The sequence below is a fragment of the Microcaecilia unicolor genome, chromosome 11, assembly GCF_901765095.1.
Source record: "Microcaecilia unicolor chromosome 11, aMicUni1.1, whole genome shotgun sequence".
NCBI lineage: Eukaryota > Metazoa > Chordata > Amphibia > Gymnophiona > Siphonopidae > Microcaecilia > Microcaecilia unicolor.
The window spans coordinates 160,805,578-160,818,669 of record NC_044041.1 but is presented as its reverse complement, the minus strand read 5'-3'; the positions used below and the strand labels follow the sequence as shown (position 1 = coordinate 160,818,669).

The 13,092-nt window shown below is 46.7% G+C and overlaps 1 long non-coding RNA gene across 1 annotated transcript; it reads right to left on the bottom strand.

The window, feature by feature from the left end:
• Positions 1-2,345: 2,345 nt before the first annotated feature.
• LOC115479410 lies at positions 2,346-12,625 on the bottom strand. The gene is made up of 3 exons (XR_003943688.1): positions 12,615-12,625; positions 9,146-9,153; positions 2,346-2,476 (listed from the first exon to the last, which is right to left on the bottom strand). It is a non-coding gene; the product is annotated as an uncharacterized LOC115479410 (long non-coding RNA).
• Between the last annotated feature and the right edge of the window lie 467 nt (positions 12,626-13,092).

Below are 13,092 nucleotides of genomic sequence, written 5' to 3'. Positions count from 1 at the left end.
CTGTGTAATATTTATGGTACAGTAAGGTTCTGAGTGTGTTTTTGCACAAAGTTGTGCATAGTGTTTTGCAGTTGAGCGATTGTGGTTAGTATATGCTTTGAGCAACCACTTTATTCAATATCTAAATTTAATAAAAGGTATTGTGATTATTTTATTTTTACTTATTTTTTTTTCTGTGTGTTGTCAGACAATTATGTAAGCCCCGCCCCTGGCTCCACCCCTAACCCTGCCCCCTTTAGCCTCCCCAAACAGTTGGGCCACCGACCGCCTATGTTACCATCCCTTCTGTTATTTTGGTTATTAAGGGAATGGATGCTACTGGTCTATAGTTGGTTAATTCACTCGCATTTTTCTTTGGATCTTTGGGTATGGGGGTGAGTAGAATGTTTGCTTTCTCCTTTGGGAAGAGTCCATTTTGTAGCATAAAATTCACGTGTTTCGTTAGATCTATTATAAAGTATTGGGGGGCCGATTTCATAAGGTTGTTTGGGCATATATCTAGTTTGCAATGAGATTTGGAGAATCTTTTGAGCGTTTGGGAGATGAGATCTTCCGATAGTATCTTGAATTCAGTCCAGGTCATATCTGCTGGGTATACTCCAGGGTCTGGGTCTAGACAGTCTAGGAGTGCAGCGTATTCAATGGGGCTGACAAGTATTTTAAGTCGCAGTTGTACTATGTTCTCTTTGAAGTACTTTGCGAGGTTTTCAGCTCCTGGTATGTCTTTGCTGTTGTTCGTGACTGGTGAGGTGTCTAGTAATTTATTCACAAGCTGGAAGAGTTTGTGTGTGTCCTTGTAATTTGGTCCAATTTCAATTTTGTAGTATAGTCGTTTGGTTTGTCTTATGGTGTATTTATATTTTCTTCGGAGTAGTTTCCAAGCATTAAGTGTGGGATCGTCTTTTTTTTTTGTTCCACGCACGTTCTAATTTCCTGACTTGTGTTTTGAGTTTTTTCAGTTCTTCGTTGAACCACAGTATTGAGTCTACATTCAAGGATAATGAATAATATATGTACATGCACAATCATTAATAAAATGTATGTACTAGAAAGGAAAACCATTCACACATCCCTACAATAATGCATACAAACGGTACTCTCTGGCCTCATGACCACCTCAATGACATCACCTGTACCAATGTAATGGCCCCCCCCCCCACCCAAATCAGTGTTGTGCGTCTGTGCTATTTGATTGCCAAATGAATTTGTGTGCTGAAGGCAAGAAGGCCCATCCCCTGACTCCTACTGTACAAACTTATATCTTGTAGAAGATTCGGTATTCACAGGGACCTGGAGTCCCTCCAGAGGAGGTTCCGGCGAGTGAGGCGGGAGAACCCTGAAATAATCAGGGCAGTGCGATGGCGCACGAGGGTTCGACGTACGTATTAAAAACAGGACACCTGTACTCATGTGTAAATTTCATTATTTAATAATGCAAATGTCCTGTACAATATCAGTTCCCATGTGGCTAATAGGCAACTAGTAAGTCATAACACCTCTGTCCCAGATCAACGCCTGAGGTTGCAGCTGCCCTCCCATGACTGTGGCTGCAACTTCCAAGTAACCTCCTCTGAGATGAATGAGATGACATGCCTCACTTCTGTATCCCCCTTTCTGGGGTGGGTGGGTACTGGCTCCTGGTAGTCCTGCCTGAGGTCCTACTCTTAGTGGATGTCATTGCCTCATATTAAAGTTATGTGCAACCCCCCCCCCCCCCCCCCCCCCCCAAAAAAAAAAAAAAAACAATACAAAGAACAAAAACATGTCAGCCAACCCTAGTCACAAATCATAATGCAAACATGCTGGTGACCAATGAGTGTGGTCTGCCAACATATCCTATCCTGTGTGTTCTGTGTCAGACCAGCTTCCAAGGTTCCATGTCATGTCATCTCATGCATCTCACACCCCATGGGTATAGCCCAGGGGTCACCACACCTTTCCCCATCCCTCGCCTCAGGCCACCCAGCTCCTGCACTATGCAAGCCATGTTGGATGTGCTGATCTCAACCACAATCCTTTTACATACATAGGGCGCCAGCAGCAGCAGGAGGAGGAGGTGGCCGAGGAGGGCCAGGAGGAGGCCGTGCTAAAGGAGGCCGTGCTTGAGGAGGCCGTGCTAGAGGAGGCCCCACCACCTGCAGCCCCATCCCCTTCCCCATCTCCATCCCCATCCCCTTCCTGAGCCCCATCCCCTGACCCATCCTCTTCCCCAACTCCATCCCCTTCCCCAGCTCCATCCTCTGCTCCAGCCCCATCCTCTTCCCCAGCTCCATCCCCAGCTCCAGCCCCTGCTCCAGCCCCAGCCCCACCCCAGCCCTGCGCCTCCTGCAGCAGCTGGTAGATGGGCAGAACCAGTTGCTGCAGGAAGTCGCAGCCATAAGGCGGGGTAATGAGCAGCTCCACAGGCCACTGAGGGTGCTTGTGGTGCTGCTCATTACACTGCTACAAAGGGTGTTGCAAAGAGGGCGTGGCCGCCCTTGACTTTGGTGGGGGGTGGGTGGGGGGTTGGGGGAAAGTTTTACCCAGTTTTGTTAAATATACATTTTATATATTTCATATAACAGGGTGTGTGTGTCTCTACCTTGTGCACTACATATTATCAAATGCTGGTGTTGATGTGAGAGGGAGAGGAGGCAGGAATATGGATTGCATGACATGTGAACTGTGAAAAGGGAAATTTGGTACATATCTGTGATAAGTGTGGCCATACAGAAGCCCACCTGTTCATTCCAACCTGCATGGCTGTATGTGCAGGGGGGATGGCCATCCAGCCTCTCTTCCCCCTTACCATAGAGCCCCACAGCACAGAGTGGTGTAAATAATAGATTTGTAGTCTGGCACTAGTGATCTGCCAAGTAGAAACTTGCAGATAACCCTAGGTAGCGCATAGACGATGTTTGCTCTCTGATCACCAGACACCCTTACCCACAACCACACCACATTGGTGGGGGCCATGAAGGAGCTACAAACAGCTGGGTCATCTTTTCACATTGAGTAATGGTATATAGTGCTGAGTAGAAAAGGGAAAACAATGGTAAAAGCATTAGATGGATGTTTACTTTATCACAATTGCAATATAATACAACAGGTACAGAAGGGCACATAAATATATATGTTTGTATTTATTTGGATTACAGCTTGTTCAGTAGTAGCTCAAGGTGAGTAACATACAGCTATTCTGGATATTTCTTAGTCCCAGGAGGGCTCTAAGTTTGCACCTAATGCTTTTGGAGATAAGTGACTTGGCCAAGATCCTAGCGAGCACCAGTGGGATTTGAACCTGCAACCTTTGGATTGCAAGACCAGTACTCTAACCACTAGGCCACAGCCACCTGCAGGTAATTTGGGTTAGGAACTGTAACCACAAACCCTCTCCCACACCATGACTTAAGGGCGCAGTGGGCAGTACCTGTGGCCAACTTGAAAATAGTTTGCAGGCTACATTTTAGAAATGTTGATGTTCCATAACTATGGAGGATTGTGGGACTGTGTTCAATAATGTGGTAAAGACATTCATTGCATATTCTTCCCCCCTGCCCCTCCCAGCTACCTTGAGAATGGGTGGGCACATCATAAATGGGGACTGGGGTTCACCACATAAAGAAGGATGGGACCTACCGGGAAGCGGTACAGCAGCTCCAATGCCTGCAGCACAGCATTGAGGACCTACGGCAAAACCACACAATACAGCCCTGATGGTCTCCAACCATCACTGCTCCAACCACTGCATAGCAACCAGCAACCTGGTGAAAATAGAGGTCAGAGTTGAATGCATACAGTGAATGGAGAGTCCTTGATCATGAGCAGAAAGAGAAGAGGTGGCTGAGAAGCATGAGCTTACCTTGAACTTGTGTTTCAAGATTGTGTCCATGATTGGTGTGTTTTCTTTCTATCTCCTGGACCAGTAGCTCAATTTGAGGATCAGTGAAATGACCCTTACCGGTGGGTGCTTGCTTTGGTGCCATTGTACCAATCTCTTCGCTCCAACAGACTGGCTGCTACAACCAGGTAGAGAGAATGGGAGACAGTAAGGGAGGCTCAAGGGATGTGGAAGACTGGAAACGGAAGTGGTGCTGGCTGAGGGCAACCACAAATAACAACCCCCAAAATAAACAGGTGTACAAAAGCATACAGTGCCAAAAACAAAGGTTACTATAAGTGAAGCTAAAACACTTTGAAATAATATAAAGAAAAACCGCAAAGGTGCAAGCACAGAGAATGCCGTTTTAAAGGGCCATCAATAAAAGGAATGCAGCTGGGGACGCCCATAGTTCTCTACCCATAATCGAAATCACGCGGCCCAAATCGTTAGAGCAGCTGGACACGTTTAGGAATTTTGTGCATAATCAAAATTAGTCCGCCCATCTAAGGCCCGCCTATCCCGTTCCTACATGGGCGTTCCTGGCAACTATTTAGACGCCCCTCTCCGTATTTTTGAATCCCATTGGTACAATGCCGCCACGGCAGCCCCTGACCCGGAAGGGTAATTTCAGTGATGGTGAAGTCGAGCTACTGGTGCAGGAGATCAAGTGAAGACACACCAATCTCTTCGCTCCCACAGGCCAGCGGCTGGCTGCAACTACAAAGCAGCGCAAATGGGAAGCGGTAAGGGACCAGCTGAATGCAGTATTCCATTGTGGTAGAGACGTCGAAGACTGCAAACACAAGTGGCGCAAGCTGAGGCGTGATGTGAGGAGGAAGGCTGGTGGCAACCCCCCAGCAGATGACACCGCTAACCTCACCCCCGTGGAGCGCATGATTCATGGCCTCTTACCCCAGGAGGGCATCCATGGAATCAGGTCCCTTGACACCTCAGCACAGCCTGAGGGCTCAGGTAGGTTGACCATTATGAAGCTGGGGTATCTGTTGTGTACACTCTGTGTTACACAAGTGGGGGGCAGGAGGAGGGAGGTGGGGAGTGGGGGACAGGAGGTGGGGGAGGAGTTTCAGCAATGTGTGTCTCTGACTGTCTTCATATCTAGACTAAAAGCCCACCTTTATGATGCTGTGTTTACCTCCTAACCACTACTCACTTGCTCAGTACTCTTACTCACTATCCCCACCTTAGTAATTCCCTTACCTCTTACTTGTCCTGTCTGTCTTAATTAGATTGTAAGCTCTATTTGATTAGTAGTAGCAGTAGTAGTAGTAGTAGTAGTGTGTGTAGGTTACCGTTGTTTCACAGCTTTGGGGCCCTTCCCCACTCCCTCCTCTTTTCCCATCACCAAACTCTGGATATTTCCTTCCCACACCTCTGTGCTCTAGTCTCTGTGGGCCACATGCATGAAACTTAAGGAGCCAGTAACCTGGTTCATAAAGCAGTTCTAGGCAGTCTAGCAAATCAGTAGTAAAACAAGACATGCTCAAGTGTCCTTCACTTAAACAAATATACAACAAACAGCTTGTCCACAATTTGTGAGCGGTGTCCTTCTCTTGGCTCTCTGTCCACCATATCTACCCAGCTGCCTGTGGGGCTCTCTTTCACATCGGTACCAATCCCATTCCTCCTCACCATCTCTTTGCAGGGTCATCAAGTGTGGGGCAATGTATATGAATGCTGAAAAACAAAAGTGGGTTATTTTCACCAACACACTTCCTCCCCTTGTGCTATACAGGTGATGACTCTGATGAGGCTGGCCCTAGTGGGCTCCAGTCCCAGCAAAGCAGTACAGCAGCAGTAGAGGCTCAACCTCCACCACCTGCAGCAGCAGTAGAGGCTCTACCTCCACCACCTGCAGCAGCAGAAGCAGCAGTAGAGGCTCTACCTCCACCACCTGCACCAGCAGCAGCAGTAGAGGCTGTACCTCCACCACCTGTAGCCTTTGCTGATGAAGAGGATGCAGAAAGGTGGACACCTCCTTGCCAGAGGCCATCCACCCAGAGGAGGCAACTACTGCGCATGGTCACTCAATTGCTGCGGCACAATGTGCACATGGAGAAGTACCGGCGCCAGAAATTACAGCTGCAGCGGGAAGCGCTTTAGGAGCAGCGGGAAGCACACCAGGAAGTGCTCCAGGCGCAGCGGAAAGCACACCAGGAAGCACTCCAGGCCCAACATGCTATGCTCCAGCAACTCCAACGGCTGGAGCATAGCATCGAGGTCCTGCGCCCTGACCTCACAGCACCTACTCCAGCCATGATGCAGCACCAACAACTGGCGTTCACTTCCTCCAGTGGCCAGAAACCACCGGCTAAGAGGAGGACCTTGAGATCGTCCGCCTCCCCAGCCACTGGTGCAGCACCCACCACACCAGCTCCCCTTCTGGGTCCTGTGCCCAGATTACAGCCCACAAAGTGGCAGGACTTCCACAGAGCAGCCGAGGCAGCAGGCTGCTGTGTGGAGACAGAGGAGGACAGTGGGAGCAGCCTATCAGAGGAGTCTGAACAGACTTCCCCTGCAGCACCAAATGAAAAGGAACACAGTGGGAGGGGTAGGAGGGGATGGGGGAAGGGACGGGGACAGTGATGGGACATGCTGGAGGGTGAGGGTTGGTGGGAGGGGGGTGGTGGTGGTGAAGAGAGGCTGAGAAGGCTAGGGCTTTTCAGCTTGGAGAAGAGACGGCTGAGGGGAGATATGATAGAAGTGTATAAAATAATGAGTGGAATGGATCGGGTGGATGTGAAGCGACTGTTCACGCTATCCAAAAATACTAGGACTAGAGGGCATGAGTTGAAGCTACAGTGTGGTAAATTTAAAACGAATCGGAGAAAATTTTTCTTCACCCAACGTGTAATTAGACTCTGGAATTCATTGCCGGAGAACGTGGTACGGGCGGTTAGCTTGACGGAGTTTAAAAAGGGGTTAGATAGATTCCTAAAGGACAAGTCCATAGACCGCTATTAAATGGACTGGAAAAATTCCTCATTTTTAGGTATAACTTGTCTGGAATGTTTTTACGTTTGGGGAGCGTGCCAGGTGCCCTTGACCTGGATTGGCCACTGTCGGTGACAGGATGCTGGGCTAGATGGACCTTTGGTCTTTCCCAGTATGGCACTACTTATGTACTTATGTACTTATGTGTTATGTAAATATTTATGTATGAACATGGCCGCTGACTGAATGGTCACGGAGGCCAGCAGCTCCGGGAACCCAGGTCGGAAATTGACCGAAAAATCGGGTCCACGGAATACCACAGCCCAGCAACTGATTGCTGCTGCTGTGAACAGAAGCCCTACCAGTGAGAAGATCCAGAGGGACGCAGTAAAACCCAGGACGATCCCGGGACATTTCACCCAGGAGGGCCCACACGTGAGAACCGGCCATATCCGCCTACGGCCTTGGGTCAGTGGCGCCGGCGCATCGGAGGAGTACTGATCGGAGTCTGCCCCGTTCCGGATTGGGTTGGAAGAGTGGCAGCAGCCTTGGCCTCTGCCCGCAACCTCAGGTTAGTGACGCTAGCTAGGCCCGACTGCCGCACCCAATGCAACGTGGAAGTGGGAGTCGCGAAGCGGGTTGCACCGGCGCCATGAAAATCTCTGAGCCATGCCAAAGAGCCGGAAGGTCAATCAAAAGCCCCAGCCGACCCTCCCCACGAGCGGGATACCGAGCACCTGAGAGGATCCGAGAAGACGAGACTAACCGAGGCAAGGGATCGGAGATCAGCTGAGAAGCCCTGTTGACCTTCTCCAAAGAGAAGCCACCGATCACCTTCAAGATCCGACCGCAACCCCCCCCCCCCCCGATTAGGAACTTACCCCTTCCGACTTGGCGAAGCTGCGCTGGCTCCCTTGCCTACAGCAATCCAAATAGGCTCACTTCCACTACAGTCTACTAAACCCATGCAGCAGCTCAAAGACTCACACACTATGTTTTGAGTGTACAAGATGACGGCTACTCAGAGGTTGGGTTACCATTTTTTGTCCTCATAAAAAGAGGACACTTGCCCCGCCCCTTTCACACACCCCTGCTCTGCCCCTTTCAGGCCCCTGCCCCGCCCCTTTCATGCACTTGCCACACCCCTGACACATATTCCCCTCCCCCGGTCACCCCCTCCTCCCCCATCACCTTCCCTCCCCCGTCATCTCCACTTCCCCCATCTCCTCCCCTCCCCTTACTCTACTATCCCTGGTGGTCTAGAGGTACCTCTGCTGCCAGCTGCCCTGCATCCTGTGAGTCCGGCTCTCGGCGTTTCAAAATGACCGCTGAAAGTTGAAGTCTCGTGAGGATGCTTCAACTCTCGGTGGCCATTTTGAAACGCCGAGAGCCGGACTCACAGTATGCAGGGCAGCTAGCAGCAGCGCTCCGGGCAGAAAAGAGGGGGCTCTTTCCTGCCCCAAAGACGAAGAGGTACCTCTAGACCACCAGGGATAGTAGAGTAGAGTAGGGGAGAGGAGTCCCGCGCCCGCCAGCCAGCCCGTTTGTCCAGAAATCCGGACAAACGGGCAGGCTGGCCAAATCTGTCTGGACGCCCGGACATGTCCTCAAAAAGAGGACATGTCCGGGTAAATCCGGATGTATGGTAATCCTTCTCAGGGGTAGTAGAAACAGAGACTAACCAAAGTGGCTTCCTTGATTACAATGGACTAGAAAGACTCACTCCCAATCCTGGCTATTAAACCTCCTGCAGCTGATCATAGGTTTCCATGCTTTGTTTGCCTGTTCTGGATGATGGCTGCACAGGTTTGGGGAAACAAAGACTAAACAAATTTGCTTCCTTGCTCACTGTAGATTGGATAGGCTAACTCCTGCAGCTGACCATAGGTCTGCATGCTTTGTTTTGACTGTTCTGGATGATGGCTGCACAGAGTTAGGGAAACAAAGACCAAGCAAATTGGCTTCCTTGCTCACTGTAGAATGGATAGGCTAACTTTCTCCCCAGTCTATCAAAAATCCATCGATGCTGACACAGCTTAATACTGATACCGCTTAATGTTGATACTGTTTGTTGCTATCACTGCCTGATGCTAACATTGTTTAATGTCTGCTAGGTTTTCCATAGCATTTTACTGAAGCAAGATCTATAACGCATTTTAATTGCTGATTAGGCATCTCATAACATAATATTATATCTATAGCTATAATTTAAATGTCGGCTAAATGTCTGCTAAGCTTCTCATAGTACCATAATGAAGCATGATTTATAACCTGCTAAATACCTTCTAAAGGCTTATTAGGCATTTCTCAGTTTCATACTGCATCTCGAACTGTAATAACTAACACTGCATCCTGAACCTAAATAACTAACACTGATATGAACCCCAGCAAATTATTATTCATAATTACCTACTGTCTCTCCCTAACCCACCACGCACCCACAAACCTTACTATAGACAACACCACTCCCACAATTCACAAACCACCCACATAACCCATACACAACATGCCCATCCAAAACATTAAACAATGGCATGAAAAACCTACTAGCCACGATCACCATCAACAAAAAGGAATGAAAGGACATAACAAACCTATACATCAAGAAGACAGACAACTGATAAAAATTACCACTACCTCAAACCCAACTGAACACCACCAACAAATACAAATAGGATACATCAATGCCAGATCGGCAGTCAATAAAACCATGATACCAACTGACTGGATTACAGATGACCATCTCGACTTCCTTCTTATCAGTGAAACTTGGATCCATGACCCCAAAGATCCAATAATCTTAGAGCTCTGTCCTCCAGGATACAAAATTACCCACTGGACAAGAGAAGGAAAAAGAGGAGGAGGCATAGCAATAATCTATAAATCTCAATTCACAGTCACAACAACAGCAGAATCTATTCTCCCCCAACTCGAAATAGCCTCAGTCAGAATCAACCGCTCTAACCTACATGATCACCTAAACCGAATCTTATTTTACAGACCCCTGGGCAATTGACAAGACTCACAAATGCACTTTCTGGATTTCATATCGAATATTTGTGTTTCCATCCGGAACCTTCTCATAGCAGGAGACATCAACCTTCACCTTGAAGATACTAACTCAAGCAATGTACGTGAATGCAAAGACTTCCTCCAACTATGGGAGCTCCACTGGCCAAACACACAACCCACCCATAACAAAGGACATACACTAGACATTATCACCCACAAATTCTCATCAGAACCAAATCTCACACTAATAGACACAAAATGGACAGCCAGGCCATGGTCCGATCACTACAGTGTAAACCTCTCCCTCCACTGGAGAACAAAAAAGACACAACAAAAACAAAAACAACAAACCTATACTACGAGAGGCAAAATTAACCCACTAATATTCTGGCAACATTTCTACACCGACGAATGGACAACACCTACAGACTCACCCCAATTTCTTCAAGAATGGGATAACAGATGCAGAACAATACTAGACAATATAGCGCCACTTCAAACCAGAACCTCACATAGAAAAAACTCAATACCATGGTTTAACGAAGAACTGAAAGAACTAAAAACACAGATAAGAAGACTAGAAAGAGCATGGAACAAGAAAAAAGACGAAAACACACTCAAAGACTGAAAACAATTACAAAGAAAATACAAATACACTATCAGACAAACTAAAAGGACATATTACAAAACCAAAATAGGACCAAACTACAAGGATACACACAAACTCTTCTCACTCGTAAACAATCTCCTAAACACTACTACGGCTACCTCAAACAACACAGATACCCCATCAGCAACCAATCTTGCTAATTACTTCAAGGAAAAAATCATAAAGCTCAGACTCATGATACCTACCAATATAATGGACTACACAAACATACTTGAATGTCTAGACCCAAAACCCGGGGAATACCCAGCAGATCGATCATGGACCAACTTTGACACGCTCTCATCAAATGAAATCTCACATTGGCTCGGAAAATACGCCAAATCGCAATGCAAATTAGACATTTGCCCTAATAGTCTATTAAGAGCTGCACCCAAACAATTCAAAACAGACCTCACGAACCACATAAATCACAGGCTTCAAAATGGGCTCTTTCCCACGGATAAAGGAAACATCCTACTTGCTCCGCTACCGAAAGATGCTAAGAAAAGCACAATGGACCTTACCAACTATCGCCAAGTAGCATCTATTCCACTTATAACCAAACTCATGGAATGCATAGTGACGAAACAACTCACTGAATACCTAAACAAACACTCAATTCTGCACGAATCTCAATCTGGATTTCAGTCAAATCATAGCACCAAAACTGTTCTAGTGTCCGCAATGAACTCATTCAAACAAGCAATTGCAACTGGTAACAGCATACTTCTCCTACAATTCGACATGTCCAGTGCCTTTGACATGGTTAATCATGAAATACTATTACATATACTAGAATACTTCGGAGTAGGAGGCACAGTTCTCAAATGATTCAAAGGATTCCTGACCACAAGATCATACCAAGTAACAACGAACGCGGACAGATCACTCCCATGGACACCTGAATGTGGAGTTCCCCAAGGATCCCCCCTCTCACCAACCTTATTCAACCTAATGATGATACCTTTAGCCAACCAAAACCTCAACCCCTACATATATGCAGATGACGTCACAATCTACATCCCGTTCAAACATGATCTAAATGAAATCACCAACGAGATCAACAAAAGCCTCCAAACAATGCACATATGGGCAGAGGCATTCCAACTAAAACTTAACGCAGAAAAAACACAATGTCTTGTGCTCACCTCACAATATAACACAAAAAATTTCTCCACCATAATCACACCATACTGTTCTCTTTCGGTCTCACAAAACTTGAAAATTATTGGAGTCACCATTGATCAAAACCTCACTCTTGATGCCCACATGAAAAACATGACGAAAAAGATGTTCTACTCCATGTGGAAACTCAAAAGAGTAAAACCATTCTTCCCGAGACACATCTTCTGTACCCTGGTACAGTCAATGGTAATAAGTCATCTGGACTACTGCAACGCACTGTACGCTGGCTGTAAAAACTCCAAACTGCCCAGAATACTGCCGCCAGACTCATATTTGGAAAAACCAAATATGAAAGTGCAAAACCCTTAAGAGAGAAACTTCACTGGCTCCCACTTAAGGAACGAATTGCATTCAAGATCTGCACGATTGTACACAAAATCATTCACGCAGATGCCCCAATATACATGCTAAACCTCGTGGACCTACTTCCCAGAAACGCCACAAGATCATCCCACAAATTTCTCAACCTACACTTCCCCAGCTGTAAAGGACTAAAATACAAGCTGATGCATGCCACTACCTTCTCTTACATGAGCACGCAGTTATGGAATGCACTACTTATAGACCTGAAAATAATCAACGAAATAACCATCTTTCGCAAAGCCCTGAAGACATACTTCTTCAACAAAGCCTACAACGAGAACCGAGAACCGATAACCTCACTAATCCACCTCACCAACCTACTCAGTTATGAAAACCCACCTTCTATAACTACCCTAATCACTCCCTTCCTCTTCTCTCTTCCCTACTTAACCCTAGAACGCATATTGGGGGCCTTTTAGGCCCCCATGCTTACATTTTTGCTATTATCTGCAAAATTACTTTAGTTAGAATTTTGAAACTCAAGGTATTCCTCAAGTATGTCATTGTTGATAATATCCAGTTGTTCATATAATTTTTTTTCATAGGCATTATGGTGTAACAATGCTTGTTTGGTGAAAACTACATCTGTACGAATTGGGGGCCTTTTAGGCCCCCGCTGTTTTTATCATGTTCTCAGAAGTGTTTGTGTCTCAAGTTACTTTATTTGTACTCAGTAATGCTGGTGGAGGGGCCAGGGTGTGGATAATAAAATGTGAGGATGTCATGTGATTTTTGGAGGGAGTGATAAGGCCATGACATCACCTCAGGTCCTCTGAACACTGAGGACAGTATACACTGTGAGCTAATTGCTGAAGGACCTGTGATAAGATAAGCTGTTGAGAGGAAATCTGTTTCATTTTCTAACATCTAGTCAGCAATGGCACAGTCTTCCTCCAAGTGTCTGACTGACCAAGAGATTGAAGCGATTATGTTTCAAAGCGATGATGAAAGTGAACTATCTTTGTCTGAAGAATATCTGCCACCAGCTAATCAAACATCCTCATCCAGTGATTCTTCTGATGATGAAGAAGTGAATCTAGTGGATCCTCAAGAAGTGATAAGTAGAACA